We start from the raw sequence: 20,149 nt of genomic DNA, 5'->3' as shown, positions 1-20,149 counted from the left end.
TTAGGAGAACTGTGGGACGGTTAGCAATGGTAATGAGCACATCTGACAGAATGAAAATTTAATCTGAAACGGAGGAAGATTGTGTGTGGGTGGAATCTGTGACAGCAAGGACAATAATTGACACTAGAACAAAATATGAATTATTTAAGCAAAACGAGCATTATAAATGGGTACCAATTATATGCTACTTGAATAAACCTGAAATTCAGTGGTATAACGGTGGGGTGTCTTTAAGGAGGAGGTGTAAACTAACTAGAGCTGGCTCATGATTGTGTACTGATAGGATTTTAATAAGGAAGTGGGGAAGCGTACTGCCCACATTTAATATTTGGTGGTGAGTGAGGGATAGATAAGTGTTGCTAAATAACATGAAAACGCCAGTGATAAGATCATACAATTCATCACAAACAAGCAATGCAGCCAAAAAAACAATGGCAGTGCTGTACCACTGCTCTGCACACATGTCCCACAGAATTAACTTGCCACACAATTTCCTATCATCGCACATTCTATGAAAAGCAATAAAGACACAAACCCTGCTGCCAATCCATGCCAAAGCCCACTGTCAAGCTATCTTTTCCAAAGTTAACTGCCCAATTCTTTCTGCTAAAGCTGCTCAAATTCCAACATCGTTCTTTTTTTGCTTTAAAGCAAAATACTGCAGATGCAAAAAAACCACTGAAATAAAAGCAGAAAATACTGGAACTGCTCAACAGATCAGGAGAGAGAAACATAGTTAATGTTTCAGGTTGGTGACCTTTCATCAGAACTCTTTCTGGAAGGATTGGGAGGGGTGAGAATACAGGGAGAGAAACAGCTCTGATAACTGCCTTAACCAAATTCCGTGTATTTGCCCTTTGAGTTGTTAATCATCGAGGGTTGGAAATTAAACCTATCCTTGAAAAAACTGTCCGTTTTCCATTACTCAGTGAAGTCAGAATAGTTGCCTATCAACACTGACTGAAAACAATCTTTGCTAATCACCTAGGCTGCGTCAAAGAAAGGCGATTTTAGCTAGTCCCTGGGATTGCCCCATTATCCTAAGTATGCAGAGAAAACAAATCCTTTTCACAGCAGGTCACTCTTTGTGTAGTTAATTTATATTTCAAATCATCGAGACCAGCAGCCAAAATTCCTGTCTGATGTTTAACAGAGTCCAAAATATTGGATATAACATTATAGCTAAGTTGTAGCACTAAGTATTTACAATGCAGCACCACACAAAATCGAGTAGCCTGGGAAAACAAGCTGTCTTCAACCCAACTGATGCAACTTCGCATTGGAGCGAACTTTGTTATACGTCTAGTGTCTCTTCAAAAGAGCTCCATGGAAGCAAATTTGATAAAATGGGCACCAACAAGCACCAAAACTGCGGCTGTCAGGTGTGTGTGTAGCACCTCTACATGCAAGACTGCCCCTATCTTCCACAGCTTCATTTCAGCATCATCTTTATAGACAGTTTTCTTCCTGCACATAAAATGTGGGAATGTCAAAGAGCATGCACAGGCATGATGGGCTAAATGGGCCTTCTGTACTGTAAGATTTTATGATGCAAGGACATAGGTAAGTACAGAAGATGCCAATGTCCCAGTGTAGCACTCTTCATCTGATCCTCCTCCAAACATAAAAGGAAAGACCAAAGAATTTCCGTACAGACAGCAGGGGATGAAATACCCCTGCAGAAAAGCAGTCTGAGCAGGCAGATGTAGTACAGTTTTAAGAAGCTTGCTACACTGATACAAATCTCTCTGGTTGAGCAGCAAAACAGACAAGGAAAGCAACTATCGCACTGTGCAGTATGTTATCGTAGGAAACAAAACTAAAGCACACAATAATAGGGTGTCCATTTCAGCACCAATTTCAAATGCTGCTCGAGCACTGACATCTTCATTATGTATTAACACAAAGTAAAGTAGTTATCAGTCTCCATATTTTACAAATTTACCTTCATACAATGATAGAAGAAACATCAAGCAAAAATTAAATCAATGTTGGATCCATTCAGCTGCACTTGTCACTGCCACCCCCACTAAAACATCATCCCTGGTAACCCCTCAAATCTCATTTTATTCTGGTTTCTCTCCAATCTCCCCTCATCCTTTTCATGCTCATCTTCTCTATCAGATCCACTTTTTGCCCTATAAACCCCATTCCTACCAAACTGCTGTTCACCCAACTTGGGTCTGCTAGTTGACATTGTAAACAGTGGTCTCTCCCCTGTTAATGTACCCCTCGTTCCAACATCATTCCACCCCCCCCAATCTCAAAAAACTTATTAGCCCCACCTTCCTTACAACCCATCTGCAACCTCCTTTTCCATTCCAAGTTCTTGAACATGCCACCCCCACAATCTGCTCCCATCTTTCCTGCTACTCCAAGTGTGAATTTCTTAATCAGGTTTCTGCTCCTGTTAAGGCATCTAAGTGGCACATACAATATCCTCCATTGCTGTAATTATGGTGCATCTTCCCTACTTTTCCTCCTTGACTTCACTGCAACTTTTGACAAAGTTGACCATACCATCATCTTCCAACAGTTTACCTCCATTTCCCAGTTCCTTGGAATTTCCCTTGCTTGTTTACTTGAGCATAGCAAAGGCTTCTCTCTGCCATTATCTCCAAGTCAATCAAGGATCTATGCTTGATCCCTTCCTCCCACATTTACAGGCTGCCCCTTGGCAACATATCGACCTAGGATCAACTTCCATATGTACACTGACAACATCCAAACCAACCTCTTCAATTCAACCCCTACACTGCCTGACTTATCAAACGGTTTGTCCAGAAGCTAACCCACCCACCTCCCTAGTAACAAACTCAACCTGAAGCATGACTGTTCGCAATCTAGCAGTACAATTCAACCCAGAGCTAAACTTTCAATACCTTATTACCTCCATGACAAAATCCACCTACTTCTGTTTATGAGCCTTCCTCCACCCTTACTTCAACTTATCTGCCACTAAAACCCCCACTCATGCCATTTTACCTCCAGATTTGACTGCTGTCAACTATGACTAAATGGTAGCACTCTTGCATCGGAGTCAGAAAACTGTGGGTTCAAGCCCCACTTCAGCAACTTGAGGACTGAATCTCGACTTGCATTTGTGCATGAGTGAGTGCTATGCTATTGAAGGTGCTGTCTTTTGGATGAGCTATTAAATCAAGACTCCCATCCACCCTCTCATATAGATGCAAAAGATTACACGGCACTATTCATAGAGCAGAAGGGGGGCTGTGTCATACGTTCTGGCCAATATTTATTCCTCAACCAACACCTAAAGTAGATGAACTGGTTAATTATTTCACTGCTGTTTGTGCAACCTCATTGTGCATATATTGCAAGGCATTTTTCCTACATTATAACTGTGATTACAAACAACAAAATACTTGAAGTGTGAAGTGCTTCGCAACATCCCGAGGTCATGAAAGATGCCATATAAATATAAGTTCTTTCTTCTTTCCTTCCATTTCAATTATGTCCCAGCTGGTCTCCCGGTATTTATCCTATCCTGCATCAAGTCCTGTTCACCTATTACCAGTCACTACCCCCCTGGATTAACTCCAAGTCCACCAATGTCTTTAAATTGAAATTCTCATCCCTCACTTTCTCTAGGGCTACAGTCCCCTCTCAAACTCTGTTTGCCCAATTCTGACCTTTTGTGCAAACAAATTTCTTCACCACACTCTTGGGGGCCATGGCTTCAGTCATCACATCACAACCTCAGGAATTCCTTGTTTAAGCCCCTCCACCTTACACTCTTTCCAGAACCTCCTTCGAACATATTTACTCGCCTATCTCCTCCTTTGTGCTGAAACTCAATTTTTCTATCTGGTTTTGTCTCTGATGTGCCTTATGATGTTGTTTTACATTAAAGAACAATTTAACCTCAAGCTGTTCTTCCAGAAAGAATGCAAAAGAATGATTAATTTCACACTAACTTTGTATGGTATATCATTAATTCCTATAATTAAAAGAGATAATAGCAAGCAAAAGCAACTGGGGAAATATACAAAAACAACAAAAAGCTGTAGTGAAGAAAAATTAAAAATGAAATCACAGGAACATTAGTTTGAAATTAAATATTCCTTTTGCTCCAAATATTAAACAAAGCTTGATTAACAAAGAGAATTTAATGAAAATCATGGGCAGAATTTTTAGCTCAGCATGCGGGCGTGCGCCCAACCTGCTCAAACATGAAATAGCACGTGATGACATCAGGCAAGCATCCTGACGTCATCGCACACTCACGCTATATTTTGCACAACAGTCAGTAGGGTGCCTGTCGACAATTAAGAGGCCTATTAAGGCCATGAACATAGTCATCAAATGGTGATTTTTCATTGCTCATCCAACGTTACGGTTGGCGAGCAGGCGAATCGGCCAGAGAGCCTTTGCCTTTTTGAGGAAACCTCATCCAAGGACAGGATGAGGCTTCCAATATTAATTAAAAAATGAAATCACAGGATTAAAAGTTTTAAAAAAGATAAAAATGTTGGGACAGAATTTACATCGACCATATGTTCAGGTGACTGATCCTGATGCATGGACATTTTTTTTGGCATTTGAAAATCTTTATTCATGGCTTTGAATTCTTCAGCTCCCTGAGGCAGCTCTCTGCTTTCAGGGAGCTGTGAGCGCTCCCCCGTGCCCACGCTGACCATAAGACATGGAAGCAGAAATTAGGCCATTTGGCCCATTGAGTCTGCTCCGCCATTCAATCATGGCTGTTAAGTTTCTCAACCCCATTCTCCTGCCTTCTCCCTGTAACCTTTGATCCCCTTACCAATCAAGAACCTATCTATCTTGGTCTTAAATACACTCAATAGTCTCCACAGCCTTCTGTGGCAATGAATTCCATAGATTCACCACTCTCTGGCTAAAGAAGGTTCTCCTCATCTCTGCTCTAAAAGGTCTTCCCTTTACTGAGGCTGTGCCCTCAGGTCCAAGTCTCTCCTGCTAAAGGAAACATCGTCCCCAGGTCCACTCTATCCAGGCCTTTCAGTATTCTGTAAGTTTCAATCAGATCCCCCCTCATCCTTCTAAACTCCATCGAGTATAGACCCAGATTCCTCAAGTGTTCCTCATATGTTAAGCCTTTCATTCCTGGGATCATTCTCGTGAACCTCCTCTGGACCCTCTCCAGGGCGAGAACATCCTTCCTGAGATACGGGGCCCAAAATTGCTCACAATATTCTAAATGTGGTCTGACCAGAACCTTATAAAGCCTCAGCAGCACATCCCTGCTTTTATATTCTAGTCCACTCGAAATAAATGCCAACATTGCATTTTCCTTCCTAACTACCGACTTAACCTGCAAGTTAACCTTAAGAGAACCCTGGACTAGGACTCCCAAGTCCCTTTGCACTCCAGACTTCTGAATTCTCTCCCCATTTAGAAAATAGTCTATGCCTCTATTCTTCCTACCAAAGTGCATGACCTCACACTTCCCCACGATGTATTCCATCTGCCACTTCTTTGCTATTCTCCTAACCTGTCCAAATCCTTCTGCAGCCTCCCCGCCTCCTCAAAACTACCTGTCCCTCCACTTATCTTTGTATCATCTGCAAACTTAGCCAGGATGCCCTCAGTTCCTTCATCTAGATCATTAATGTATAAAGTGAAAAGTTGTGGTCCCAACACTGACCCCTGCGGAACTCCACAAGTCACCGGCCGCCATCCTGAGAAGGACCCCCTTATCCCCACTCTCTGCCAATCTTCTATCCATGCTAGTACCTCGCCTCTAACACCCTGGGTTCTTATCTTACTGAGCAGCCTCCTGTGCGGCACCTTGTCAAAGGCCTTCTGGAAGTCCAAGTAGATAACATCCATAACATCCAACTGACTTCAGCACTTGTCCCTCTCCCGCCCCCACCCCAGCAGCGCTGAGCATTTCAGCACGCTTTTTGTGCTGACTGGCCATTAATTGGCCAGCCAGTGTGAAATCACAGTCGGGGGCCGATCACGGGCAGCGCCCGTTTCCCAGCCGCTCCTGGACCCGCTGACTGCGCCCGCACACCAAACTCAAAATCCTGCTCCATGGGATTTAAATTTTCAGCTTTTGCTGATTTCCCCTGTGCTCATTGCCAAGCGCAAATGACCTTTCACGAACTAGAATGTTCCTTTATACTCCAGATGTCTATAGTGTTTTAGCCCAGGGATCAAAACGGTATTTAGCTTCCTGGATATGTCATTAGTCCCCTTGCAATTGCCTAAACTTCAGAAGATGGTAAGACAAATAACATTAGACTCCAATTCAGCCCAGTAAACTACTGAACAGGTTTATTTAAAACAGTTGAGCAACAACAGTTTGAGATATTTTTAAACAAACTCTTAACTTGTGTTTCCTCCCCAGTAACAAACCTGGATTGACATTTGTGCTGCACTTCTTTACATGGAGATTTATATAACCTGGAGGGAACTCGTAATCTCCGTGTGTACAGTGATATGAGAAGTGGTGGTGAAGTATCAGCACACTGTTTAAATATACCCCTAACACATTTTGAAATTTGTTTAGGAGAAAAGGACATTAAAATGTTCACACATGCATAACACTATCAAATATCCACAGGAATTAAAAATAAATATACTTGTTTGCTGACAGGTACACACCTCTTTTCCCCTTTAAAGTTAAAAGCTGGGATATAAGAAAACAAGTTGCATCAACTTAATTTCCTTCAGATGAGAAGACTGCCCATGTGTATATGCTGCCAAGAGCCCCCATTATTGTCTGCTGAGTTATTGGAGAGTGTAACAATTCCAACTGATCTGGAGGAATTAAGAGCCATCCCAAATCCACAGACATTATGAATGAATACCAGATTGAATACCAGAAAATAACTAAATGAGGACACACTTTAATCTCACTATCAAGGTCAAATTTTTAACAGACCATAATTTCATGCAGCAACAGCACAAGAAGGCTTGAAACATTTGTCTGAAATACTCTATTTTAGCAGATAATAAAACAACAAAGAATGTTGGATAAATATTTTACTATTACATTTCCTCAGTTTTCTGTGACTTTTTCACTTCGATACTTGTTGGCCCTATAAAATTCCTATGAAGAATTGTTTGGTGTAATGATCTTGGTAGAGACCAGTAACGTTTTTTTTTGGAAATCCAAAAATCCACTATTTCCTAAAAGAATGGAGCCACAAGGTTCACTGTCTAAATCAAAAGAATTTTACTACACAAAATCAAAGACTATAAATACTAATAACTGTGTCTTGTCCGTTATGTTCAAGATGTTAAAAGTACAATGATCATGGTTATTTATACTGTAAACCAAACTTCTTAACTCAAGTTTCCTTCTACACACGTTTGACTTACACCCACAAAACCCACAAAAACCTCAAGTCAGATACTCATCAGAAATTGGGAGATTAACCACTTGGTCCAAGTACTGTCTTCAAAGATTCGTATGAGGGTTGAGATTTCTTGGGTCTTCCACTTACCTCCAGCAAGGTTGTCCCTTCAAATTTCCTCCAGCCGCCCCATGGCTGTAGACTCCCAGTTCAACACAGGTGTTGCTAGTGTCTTAAGCGTTGTTACAATCCCAGATAAGACCAATAACTTTTTTTAAAATAAAAGAAATCCGAAAACCCAGTTATTTACTCAAAGAATGAAGCCACAAGATTCCATGGTTTAAAACAAAGAGTCAAACAAAGCAAACACTAAATATTATTTTAGGTAACCTCTCATACTCCAAAACCCAGAATCAAATCAAGTTAAACATGTAATTAAAAGGCAAATTGCTGTCAATTATAAATGATAAATCACACATTAAATGATAGGTACAACTAAGCCATATTTTACGAATTGGCTCAGCAGTCCAGTCATCAATGTCATTCACAAAGTCCTTCAAAACTCTGACTTCCTCACAAAGAATTTCAGCTCCTCTTCTAGGATTTAACTTTATCCTCAACCGGCTGCAGTACACAACCAGAGTTCCACAGGCATGGTTTACACCAAAAGTGGCACACATTTGCAGAATGTCCTCAACTCTGTTTACGATGTTCTGGATGGCCATGGATCCACCAACATTACCTTCAAGTAACAGAAACAGCTGCAACAACTATTATCTTTGCTTATCCTCTGCTTCTGGATCTAGCCTGTCTTTTTCAGCCTGCCAGTATTGCACACTGGGCTCATCTACACCTACTCTGATGTCTTAGTCTCTTTTTTTTAAAATATAGTTTCAACCCAAAGTTTTGGTTTATAATTCTCAGCTTCAGCCTTACTTTCCTTAACATCTCAGAGGGTAAGATTCCATTTCTCAGCTTCCCTTTTCAATTAGGGTCCATCTCAAAAAAAAAGCTTTGCCTAGACTCCACACAGTGTTAGCCACCTCAGGTCAGAGTTCTCCTGGTTCTAATGTTCTTTAACTCTGGAATCTTGCATCTAGGAACTCTCTCTCACACTGTCTTCTCAACTTGGCTGTCCCAGAAGTTCAACTGACTATTAGTCGAGACCTTCAGTTGTCAAAAGTTTAAACACTTTTAGCGAGCGCACAGAATTTCAACTGAATTCTGCTAGAAAGAAACGTTCCCTGTAGCCAGCTTGTTCTAAACAGAGCTCCACTTGAAAACAGAACCACACCCAGAAATTTTGTTTACCCTTTTTTAAAAAACTATGGTTTTACCTCCCAGGCGGTTGGTCACATGATCAGTTACTGGATGCAAGTTGCCTTTTACAAGAAGTCATCTTCCAGAGAAAACTAATTCTTAAAGGACCATTACCCCAATATTATGTATAGGTATTTCCCTGAAAGCACACAAGCCATTGCATTGGCCTAAATGATTTTAATGTAAAAGCATTATTTTGAGCAATTGTATTCGGAAAGTGCACAGGGAAGACCGCCCGAAAAATAAATGCTGAGACTCGAAGGGGTAAGACACACTCTGACTGAAAGACAGAGATAGCCCAGAAAAAGAGAAAAAGACAGTCAGGAGAGAAAGATGGCCACCCACCATGAGGAAGAGGGCAAGTTAGACAAGGATGACAGAGTTAAGTAAATTAGCCATGTGTGATTTAAATTACACTGTTGGATTCAGAGAGTAGCTAAGAAAGATCAATCTTAAACTCAACAGATCAAATTTATGATCAGTAAATTCTTGAGGTATCAATTCTGAATATTAATTCCTGCCTGATCGTGTTTCAGGCCTTGCGATGCAATGTAAAATAAACCAAAGAATTCTCAATGATGAGAAGTCCTACAGCAACCACCTGTGTAACTCCTTGCACCATCACTGCTCCAACCAGCCTGTTGCTGGCATCTGTTATTACTGCTGGGGAGCCGATATAATGCTGGGACAGCACAATTCCATTTCATTGAAAAGCTGATTAACTCAAGAGTATTTTTCCTGAGAAGATTGTCATTAGCTTTTGCTTCAGTTGCAATTTGTCATCTGTTTAATTCTCTCAGCAAGGTCAGCTCCATCTTATCTGTGAAAATCAATGTGTTTCCCTATATTACACATTTCTCCAAGTACAAAACTCATTGAAGGTTCCAGCACAGGAGTAGGATTTGGCATTTAAAATACTGCACAGAACAAAGTCCAGTTGTTCATCCTATCAGCAAGTCAGGCATCCTGTGCCAAACTTTCTGATGAGAATATCCACTGCCATAAAATATATGAGAAGAACTTTGAAACTGCCAAGCCCCAATGTTTAAAAATTGGACATAATATTCTGAAAGATTACAAAGCTTACACAATATGCATAATATAAAAGATCTTTAGCACAATCTACTCATTACTGTTTTTATATTGTATTAACCAACTGTACATGAATTCAATACAAGTGCCACAGCCAATACTCCAGGGTAGCTCATATTTACCCTGATCCTACCGAACCATGTGAACCTGACAATGGATTTACAAGTTCACCATGATCTTCCTCCCCAAAAGCTGTGAGATGAGAGATTCTACATTCACACATTAACAAACTGATTTTCGACCATCATTACAAGGCTCAGCTACATTAAACTATCATAGCAGGTAACACCTGATCCTAAAAGTACAATGAACTGAGGTGGCCTCCCCAATCCCTGCTACAGGCAGCAATTAATTTCATGCACCGTTTTGAAAGGTGCCTATTGATGGGTGCCAGAAGTGCCTGCCCGTTACAGGCAGTAAAGCCTGTTTCAATATGCTAGTCTGGTTCCCAAAAACATACAAGTAGTATCTTTTAGGAGGCTTGTAGAGGCAGGGAGAGGGGGAGGTGACAAGACAGGTGGATCGAGAGAGGCAAATTCAAGACAGGAGTGTAGTCATCAATGTGAAGCAGAGGGCTGAAGAACAAAATGTAGCCTGGTGTCACAGGAACATAAAAGGATATTTGGCTAGAACTGAAGAGAATTCAATCACCAGAGCCAATTTTCTATCCTCAGTATTTGATGCCTTCAAATCTGAGCTTGAAATCTTAGACTGTATGTAAACATACATAGATCATCAACCAATGGGGCAAATTTTAGTAGGGCCAAGAAAAGTTAAATTGCCAAAAACAACCCTCAACTGTTTCTGCTTTAGTTGTGTCAGCATCACAGATATCATATCTGCATTCCACCAACTTGTATGGGTAGTGCTAGCTAAGCCAGGCATGACCTGCTGAGATAGTAGCCTCGATAATGAAAACATTTAAATGGAAATAGGTCTTGAAGATTTCAAGTGATGGAGCTATGACTGTTTCCTTTGGCAGCTTATGAGGCTTCCGTCCTCGGGAAGAAAAATCGTTGATATGCTGTCCTGGAAGCAAATGGTCTATGTAGTTTGTGTGGATGACTACCTCGTGTTCTGTCATTGCCAGAGGACACCAGATACTTGTTTCTGTCAATTCCCAGAAGTCCATTCCATATTTTATAGAACAAGGTCAGTCTATTTTATTTCCCTCCTTTGCTGTAGTGATTCCCATTCCAAATCTTTGACAAGGATGTGACACCGGTGTGTTTCCCATGCTGATTCATGCAGAAACATAAAGCATGTCTTTGGACTGCACTAGTGTGCCTTTTCATGTGTATTTTTTCAATCTTACTGGAAACTGAGCGTGCGCTTGGTGATACAGCGGCTAAACATACAACACAACATCTATGATCAGAAATACAAGAATGAGGAACATGCCACACTTCTAACTGCTCCTTCAGTATTTCTGACTTTGGTCTCTTGCCATTGCAGCGTTCTCATTTAAAATGTTACATAGTATGCAGTTTCAAAAAGTTTCTCTGTCACCCTGCATTCCAGCTTCTATCTTATATCTCAGTTCACAGTCAAGAAAGGGAACAAAGACTGTCCAAATATAATGGATGAGAGAAGTATTATATCAATGCAAGATGTTTTACAATTCCTGAGTCAAGCTAAAAATAACACTGCACATCATTAAGTGCCAGTGGAAACATCAAAGCTAGATAATTGTACTACCCAGAAATTAGAAGGTTAATACGTAATGTGATTTAAGTTTTTAGGATTTTGAAAGAAATTTATAGGGTAGATAAAGTAAAACTTTTTCCAATGGTGGGGGAAGTCTAGGACAAGGGGACATAATCTCTAATTCAGATCAAAGCTATACAGTAAAGAAATTGGGAAACACTTCTACATGCAAAAGGTGGATTAGGAGATGCTAGCTCAATTAATAATTTTAAATCTGGGATATAATTTTAAACTAGGGTATGAAAGGATTGTGGAACCAAGGCGTGTGGATGGAATTAAGATACAGATCAACCACAATCTCACTGAATAGTGGAACAGTCTCAAGGGGCTGAATGGCCAACTGCTAAGTTCCTATTAGTGTCTGAACTGACGTCTGTCTCAGCTTGCTCTTAAACTTGTCCAATCACACCATGCCCTGACTGTGGCTCTAACGAGTGACTAAAATGTCTTCAATCCAGCATTTGGACAACTGCCTTCAAGGTTGAGATTTGTAATTTTATATAGTGCTGCCAGGTAAGCTGAGAATTCTCCTCAATCCAGGACGTGAGGTCTTATAGGAAATAATCAAAGTACACAGACCATTTTGTTTTAAACAATTAGAGCATCAAGTCGTTGGAAGCAAACATGGTTGGGCCAGAGGTTTAGCTCTTGGAAGCACATTATTGTAGAAAGCACAAAATAGTTTCAAGTCACCACAGCCTTTTCCCCCAGTATAGAAAAGTTATAACTAGTTACTCATAGATCAGTTTTCAAACTTATCAAATCTTAAGCAGAGCTGATCAAGATTTTCTATAATCGCAGTGCACACACTTTTCTTTCAATATCGTTAGTTTACATCCATTAGCTGATGGCTAATTTAGTTAAAAATCAGGGTAAAAATAGAAGGAAAACTGTGGATTCATTAACAAATTGGAAAAAAGGGGACATGAAAGATATCCAATGATGATAGTAAAGTCATAAGCATTTTGTAAAGAACAGGTTTAGGATTTTTGTTACACAATGTACGAAAAAAAATATTCCCTTGACCTCCACTTTCTAAGAATTAGATTTCTAATGTAAAAAATTGGTTTGAAGGTTTCATTTTAAACATTTACACTAATGTATTTCACTAGAAGAATGGAAAAAAAATTGTTTTTAATACTAAACCAAATGCTTATAGCCCTATTCTGTACAGAGGAAGAACCTTGCTTCAAGAACAAAAAATGCTGAAAAAACCAACAGGTCTGGCAGCAACTGTGGAGAGAAACAGTTAAAGTTTCAGGTCAATGACCTTTCATCAGAGTTGAAGATAGAAATGGTTAAGAGTTGTGGAAGGGGGTGGCTGGTGGTGGTGGTGGTGTGAGTAGGAACAACAAAGGAGAGGGTGAGTGACAGGGTGGAGACCAGGTGAGTTTAAAGAAAAGATATTGTGATGCAACAGCCAAGTTTGAAATTGGCAATGGATATAGTAAAGAAGCAAAATGTGTCCAAATGGTGTGTGAGTTACCATATAAAAATTCTCAATGCAACATGAAGGGATGAAGCAAAAAAACCAGACACAAGATCAACCGAGCAAAACAAAATAAAAAATAAATATGAAACAGGATGGGTGCAAAGGTTATGATCTAAAAGTTGTTGAACTTAATGTTGAGTCCAGAAGGGTTAAGAGTACCGAGTCTAAAGATAAGGTGCTGTTCCTGGAGCTTGTGTTGAACTTCATTGGAATGCTGGAGTAGGCATGGACAGAAAGGTCAGCATAGGAGCAAGGTGAAGTCTTAAAATGACAAGTGACAGGAAGCTCGGGGTCGTGATTGCAGACTGACCGGTGGTGTTCCGCAAAGAGGTCACCTAGTCTGCATTTGGTCTCCTCAATGCAGAGGATACCACATTTTGTGCAGCAAATACCGAATACTAACTTGAGAAGTACAAGTAAATCATTGCTTCATTTGGAAGGAATGTTTGGGGCCTTGAATAGTGAGAAGGGAGCAGGTGAAAGGTAGATGTTGCATCTCCTGTGCTTGCATAGGAAAGTGCTGTAGGGAAGGGAGGGGGTGTTTGGGGTGACTGAGTAAATAACCAGGGTGTCTCAGAAATAATGGCCCCTAAGTAATGCTGGAAGGGGAGGGCAGGGGAAGATGTGTTCGGTGGTGGCATGGGGTGGAAGGTGAGGACAAGGGGAACCCTATCTTGGTTCTGGAAGTGAGGGAAAGGGGTGACAGCAGAGTGCCTGAAATAGATTGGACACGGCAGAGGGCCCTGTCAACCATGCTGGGTAGGAATCCTTGGCTGAGGAAAAAGGAAGACCTATTGGAAGCGCCGGTGTGGAAGGTTGCATCAAGGGAATAGATGTACCAGAGATGGAGAAACTGGGAGAATATAATGGAGTCCTTACAGGAATATTGCTGAAAAAAGAGATATGTTGAAGCTTTTCATCTCACACTCTTCAGAACACTTCACAAGAATGCCAATTTAAGAGAAAAATAACAATTTATACTGTATGTGAAGAGAGTGCTAATTGGTTGGCAAGTGGACTCTGATTGGTAGAGGTGTTGCCATGGGGAATGCATCAATGATGGTGACTGACCCTGCGTATTAATATATGTAGCTTCCAGTATCGCACTGCGAGCTCGATTGAATCAAATTGGTTGTCAGCGTAATTCTTAGCACACTGAAGATTATTTAGCAAATGTTGTCCAATCGCAAAATCACATCTAATGCTGGACACTGTTTCAAGTTTTGCAAGCACCGGCTGGTTGGGTATGGTCTGTACCTTGCCATTCCGAACAGTGTCTGGGACATGCTGTTTGTCATGATCTGCAAGTTTTTGGGACATAGGGCCTATATACTTAGCATCACATTAGCACTGAAATTCATACACCACATTACTCATTTGTGATAGGGAGAATGACCTTATGGCTTGATGACAACATCTGTTAGTGGCAAATACTACTTGTGTTGCTACTGCATAGCAGCAGTATGAAACAGCTAGCTTCACCTGTTTCTCAAATTCTTTGAGATACCTTGCCCTTCCAAGGTAATCTGAAGTAGACTTTGCATTTTTCAGGACCAAAAGCGACAGCCATAGGCCCGCTCATGAGTTTGCAAGTTTTACTGCAAAGTGATCAGATCAGGGAAGTTACTGTCCCACAGGATGCCTTTAATGTGCTCTATTTCAGCATCAAGCTTGCATGCTGAGAAAATGGATCAGGCCTTATTTACAAGGTTGCTGATAAGGCCAATCTTATAGCATGTGGAACTGTAAGAATCCCAACACGTATATTGACCACTGAAGGGTGCCTTGCGGTAGACCGTGGTAGGGAACCCACGGCAGATTTCTCAACTAGTATGTCAAGGAAGGGGAGTCCATTTGACTGCTCCATTTCAAAGGTAAATTTGAGCACAGACAGAAAGAATGTGTACACACATTGCACCTGTTTCAGCTAAACAGGTGCTGACTGTTACCTCAGGGCAATGCCTTGACCAGAGTCAAGCTGCCTGATTTAAATTTCAAAATGCTTGGCAGTTAACTTTCAGTCACCATCACTGGTGCATTTTCGACGGCAATGCCTCTACCAATTAGAGCCCACTTGCCAACCAATCAGCACACTCTTCACATGCAGTATAAACTGTCGTTTTCCCCTTATACTGATATTCTTGCAAAGTGTCCTGATGAGTGCAAGATGAAAAGCTTCAACGTCTCTTTTTTTCAGCAATACTCAAGTTCTGTACTATCAAATGACAACTTCTTACAGGAAGCAGGCTTTGAGGGAGTATAGTTGAGCCAGCTGTGGGAGTCCATGGGCTTGTATGAATATTAATAGATAGCCTAACTCCAGGAATGGAGACAGAAAAGTCAAGGAAAGGAAAGAAAGAGTCAGAGATGGACCAGGTGAAAGTGAGGGAAGGATGGAAATTGGTAACAAAAATCAATAACATTTTCCAGTTCATGGCGAGAGCAAGAGGCAATTCCAATACAGTCATCAATATACCAGCGAAAGAGGTGAGGAAGGAGGGCCTCTGAGTAGGACTTGAATAATGAATATTCACATATCCCACAAAAAGGCAGGCATAATTTGGATCCATGTGGGTATCCACAGCGACACCTTTTATTTGAAGGAAGTGAGAGGAGTTAATGGGGAAGTAGTTGAGTGAGAACAAACTTAGCCAGGCGGCAGAGGATGGTGGCGAATGGGGATTGGTTGGGCATCTATTTGAGGAAGAAGTGGAGAGCTCCAAGACCATTCTTGTGGGGGAAGGAGATGTAGAGGAATTGGATGTCCATGGTGAAGAGGGAGCAGTTAGCCAGGTAACTGGAAACTTTGGAAGTGATGTAGGGAATCAAAAGAGTCGCGGATGTAGGCAGAAAGAGACTGTACAAGGGAAGGAAAAGTTGAGTGCAGAAAGGAAGAAAAGTTGTGGGACAGGAACAGGCTAAAACAATGGGTCAATGAGGGCAGTCTTGTTTAAGGATCTTGCAGCAAGCTGTTTAGATTTCGGGAACTATGAGGTTGGGGGCAGTGGCAGGAAGATCTCCAGAGGAGATTAAGTCAATGACAGTCCTGGACACAATGGCTTGATGTTCAATGGTGGGTTCATGGTCCAGGGCGAGGCAAAAGGAAGTGCCAGAGTAGGCATTCAGCCTCTGCTAGGTAGAAGTCAGTACACCAGCAGCACCCCCACCACCCCCTTGTAAGCAGGCTTAATAACAAAGTCAGGGTTGGACCTGAGAGAACAGAGTGCAGCAAGTTCAGAAGGAGACAGGTTAGAGTAGGTGAGGGGAGCAGAGAAAGAAAGACAGCCAATGTCACATCAACAGTTATCAATGAAAAGACCTAGAGAGAGTAAGAGGCCAGAGGGTAGGGATGCAGGTGGAGGGAGAATATTGGAAATGGGTGAAAGGATCTGTTAAGCAGATGTAAAACTCCTGGTCAAAGAAGTGGGTATGGGGGCAGAGGCGAAAGAAGAAGAGCTTTAGCATCGTGCCGAGCTCAAAATTCATTGAGGTGGGGGCGTAAGGGGATAAAGCTGAGGCCTTTGTTAAGGACAGTGCATTCAGAGTCAGAGAGGGGAAGGTCAGAAGGTGTCATGAATACCCGACAAGGGGTGAGATTGGAGGAAGTAATGGAGTCAAAGGGGAGGAAGGATCCAGATGGGTGCTGGTACCCATGAGTTAGTTAAGCTTACAATCCTTCTCACACACCTGAAAAGGAAGATAAAACGTTTTTTGTTAAAGCGCCAAATGACTAAGGATGAAAAAACGGGTCCAGAACAGTTGTAATAGGGCGAGTCGGTGTTGCTTAAAGGAGGTCAAGATTGCGCAATGTGATGGCGCGTGGCATTGAGAATGCATCTTAGGTTGTGGCAAGGACAATAGTTCGAAGGTTTGAACTTTGTTCTGTCTTTGTTGCAAAAGCTAAACTTTTAAAAAGAAAGCTTTAAAATTAAAGTAACTTTCATTCTCAAGAGCAAGCGCAAACTGATAATTAGATTCATTGATTTGCTTGAATGGCTACACATATGATATATGGAAAGCCATCTATAATCTGCTAATAAAGAAGCATTCTTGTTTAATCTCACTAATTCAATCCTAGTAATTTTAGCATGAAAGAACTATGATTTAAAACATCACTGACAATTCTGCAGGAGGCCTGTCCATGTGAAGTGCAGAGGTAAATCTGAATGGCTCCACTATTCTGGTGCAATCAGGCTGAGGAGTAACTTAGCAGCAGCTCAAATTGTAATGGACACCTATTATCAGTATCGAGAGAGCTGTAATGAAAATCCACTGGGAATCTTCGGAGAGGGAGCCTCTGACCTATACTTTAGACAATCTTCACAGCAGCTGTGTTGTGACTGAAGCATGACCAGTAGCCATTACAATACAACATGCTGTTCAGAGGATTGCTATGTGGAAAGTCCTAGGGAATTTTCACTACAGCCAAGTCTTCTTAAAGCTTAGTTTCCTGTTTATCACAACAATGAACAGTGTGAAGTAAAATTGTGATTATTCATTTCAAATCATGCTGTTATTTACTACTCGCAGCACCAAACTGTCATCTTTGGTGCTGCTCAAGTTGATCATGCATAAAGTAAACACATATGTTCATTAGAATGAGCCAAAAACTGTGCCAGACAAGAGACAATGCCTGGAATTAAGGAGATAGATGACCATAGTCAATGGGTTGGAGAGAAATAATGTGAGGTGGGAGAGGGGGGTATTGCAGAGGGTAGAGTTACCAACCTTCCAGGATTGCCCTGGAGTCTCTAGCAATTAAAAGATTAAGATCTTCGGTATTGCTGTGGGCAACCAGAGTGGAAAATAATATCAGGGCATTAAAAAAATATATTTTATTTTCTTTGAACACATCAGTTTACTAAAAATGTTAAGAGATGTGGGGTGCAAAAAGGCTCTTTCACTGAGCAGGGTAGCTGAAGCAAGGATGTTATGTGAAAAAATACAATGAATATATTTAAACAGAATTAGCAGCCCTCTTGGCGGTTGGGAGGGGGAGGCGTTGTGGAGAGAGGAAAAACAGAACGGAAACAGGTCACAGATCAAACATTTTTTTAAAACAAAAAAACAAAAATTCTGGAAAACTCGGTTGTTAAGGCAACATCTGTGGGGTGAACTTAAATGCAAATTTGCCAGCCTTTCCTTTTTTCCCAAAATTTAATTTATTCATAAAATATCTGAAAGAACGTAACAAAACATTTCAAAATGGCCATCACAGAAAGTGCAATAATATTCAACTTTTCTGCCTCGATCATGTTGCACCCTGAGGTGCTTCAATACAATTGAAAGGAACATTACAAAACATTTCAAAATGGTTACAGAAAGTGTAATGGTATTTAAGTTATCAACATAGATCATGTTGCACTCTGAGGTGCTTGTGATGCATGTAATATTCACTGCATATATTCAATCCCTTTCACAATCCTACAACTTTCACGAGTGAAGCATGACCAATAACAACACAAGCTGCTCTTCACACACACAAAAAATATTTGGCCTTCCACAAATGTGTTTCCAAATTTTACATTTTTGTTTCAGACTTCTAGCACCAGTATTTTATTTTCTGTTCAGACTGTTTACATATCAAAACGTCTGCTCCAAAATCTGGAAGGAAGGAACAAACAAACTCAGGATCCAAAGCAAGGTACAGCCAATGAACTGCTGTAATATATGCAAATACATGCATTTATATACTACAAGGTCCCACAAGTCACAATGAAATAAAATTATCAGATAATCTGTTTTAGTGCTGTTGGCTGATGAAGGACTGAATACGTGCATATAAAAAAAACCAGGAGGGCTCCAAATTTTCTTCATTGAAGTGCTAGTCGAACAGAAGCCAATTTCCTTAGTTCCAACCAGATGGGCCCGGCCTGAAACCCATCAACCCTCCTAGACATGATTGCTAAAACTTTTAGGCTTTGTTTTCCTAATCGTGGCTGATTGGTAGCAAAGTAGATTAACAAATTTTATATGAAATGAGAAAATCTGTGCTCCACTAGGGATTGTGGAACATTAGGATCAAACATTTACTCACAATTCTACTCATCGTAAACTCCAGGGCTGTGATTTTGCAGTCCTGAAACAGGACGACAAGAAGTCGGGATTTAGAAAAATTGGCTGCTGAGCAGCTAAAGCAGAAATCCTGCCTTCATTTCCAACTCTGGCTGTTTTTAGCTCAGCGGGAAAGGGGATAGACAGTCACCCCAGACACATTGCCTTGGAAGTCGACAGTACCATCTTAAAATGCTCAGTTTAGAAATTCTGCAATTGTCATCAAGGTGGCCATGTTTTCAAAGCCAAGCAGAATCACATCTGCACAGTTGTGTGGTGAACACTACAGGAGGCAAGTCAGAAGGAAAGAAAAGTTTGTGCAACCTTAACATTTTTCACTATAGTGAATTTAAATCTTCAGAACTTTGCTTGAACTTGAGAGTTTCACAAGGGACAGGGGCGGGGGGGAGAACAGGCAGGGGTTCCTTGTCACCTCAGGGGCTGCATATACAACTGCCTCCAATGAGCGCATCTGGGCATTCAGCCAGGCTCTTGCCAATAAAACACGCAACAAAAAGAGTGCAGCTAGAAATGGGTGCAGCTCCCTCACACATTTAAGCTTTGAGGCAACACAGCAACAGTGTGTAATGCGTAACAAAAACAGAATTACCTGGAAAAACTCAGCAGGTCTGGCAGCATCGGCGGAGAAGAAAAGAGTTGACGTTTCGAGTCCTCATGACCCTTCGACAGAACTTGAGTTCGAGTCCAAGAAAGAGCTGAAATATAAGCTGGTTTAAGGTGTGTGTGTGGGGGGCGGAGAGATAGAGAGACAGAGAGGTGGAGGGGGGGTTGTGGTTGTAGGGACAAACAAGCAGTGATAGAAGCAGATCATCAAAAGATGTCAACGACAATAGTACAATAGAACACATAGGTGTTAAAGTTAAAGTTGGTGATATTATCTAAACGAATGTGCTAATTAAGAATGGATGGTAGGGCACTCAAGGTATAGCTCTAGTGGGGGTTTTTTTATAATGGAAATAGGTGGGAAAAGGAAAATCTTTATAATTTATTGGGAAAAAAAAAGGAAGGGGGAAACAGAAAGGGGGTGGGGATGGGGGAGGGAGCTCACGACCTAAAGTTGTTGAATTCAATATTCAGTCCGGAAGGCTGTAAAGTGCTTGTTTGTCCCTACAACCACACCACCCCCCCCTCCACCTCTCTGTCTCTCTATCTCTCCCCC

The 20,149-nt window shown here is 41.2% G+C and overlaps 1 protein-coding gene across 8 annotated transcripts in view; it reads right to left on the bottom strand.

The window, feature by feature from the left end:
- Nucleotides 1-20,149, bottom strand: part of LOC121276203 (MAGUK p55 subfamily member 6-like) — a 141,236-nt gene that overhangs the window by 62,207 nt on the left and 58,880 nt on the right. The window contains exon 1 of one of the 8 annotated variants that reach the window (XM_041184356.1): nt 7,455-7,518. The exons of 6 other annotated variants lie outside the window; for them this stretch is intronic. The gene's annotated coding sequence lies outside the window, so the exon portion shown is untranslated. Of the gene's footprint in view, nt 1-7,454; nt 7,519-20,149 lie in introns of those variants that run through there. One more of the 8 variants, XM_041184357.1, reaches the window with a different exon arrangement.

This window comes from Carcharodon carcharias, chromosome 3 (assembly GCF_017639515.1).
Source record: "Carcharodon carcharias isolate sCarCar2 chromosome 3, sCarCar2.pri, whole genome shotgun sequence".
In the NCBI taxonomy this organism is placed as follows: domain Eukaryota; kingdom Metazoa; phylum Chordata; class Chondrichthyes; order Lamniformes; family Lamnidae; genus Carcharodon; species Carcharodon carcharias.
This window is presented reverse-complemented; position numbering and strand designations above follow the sequence as displayed.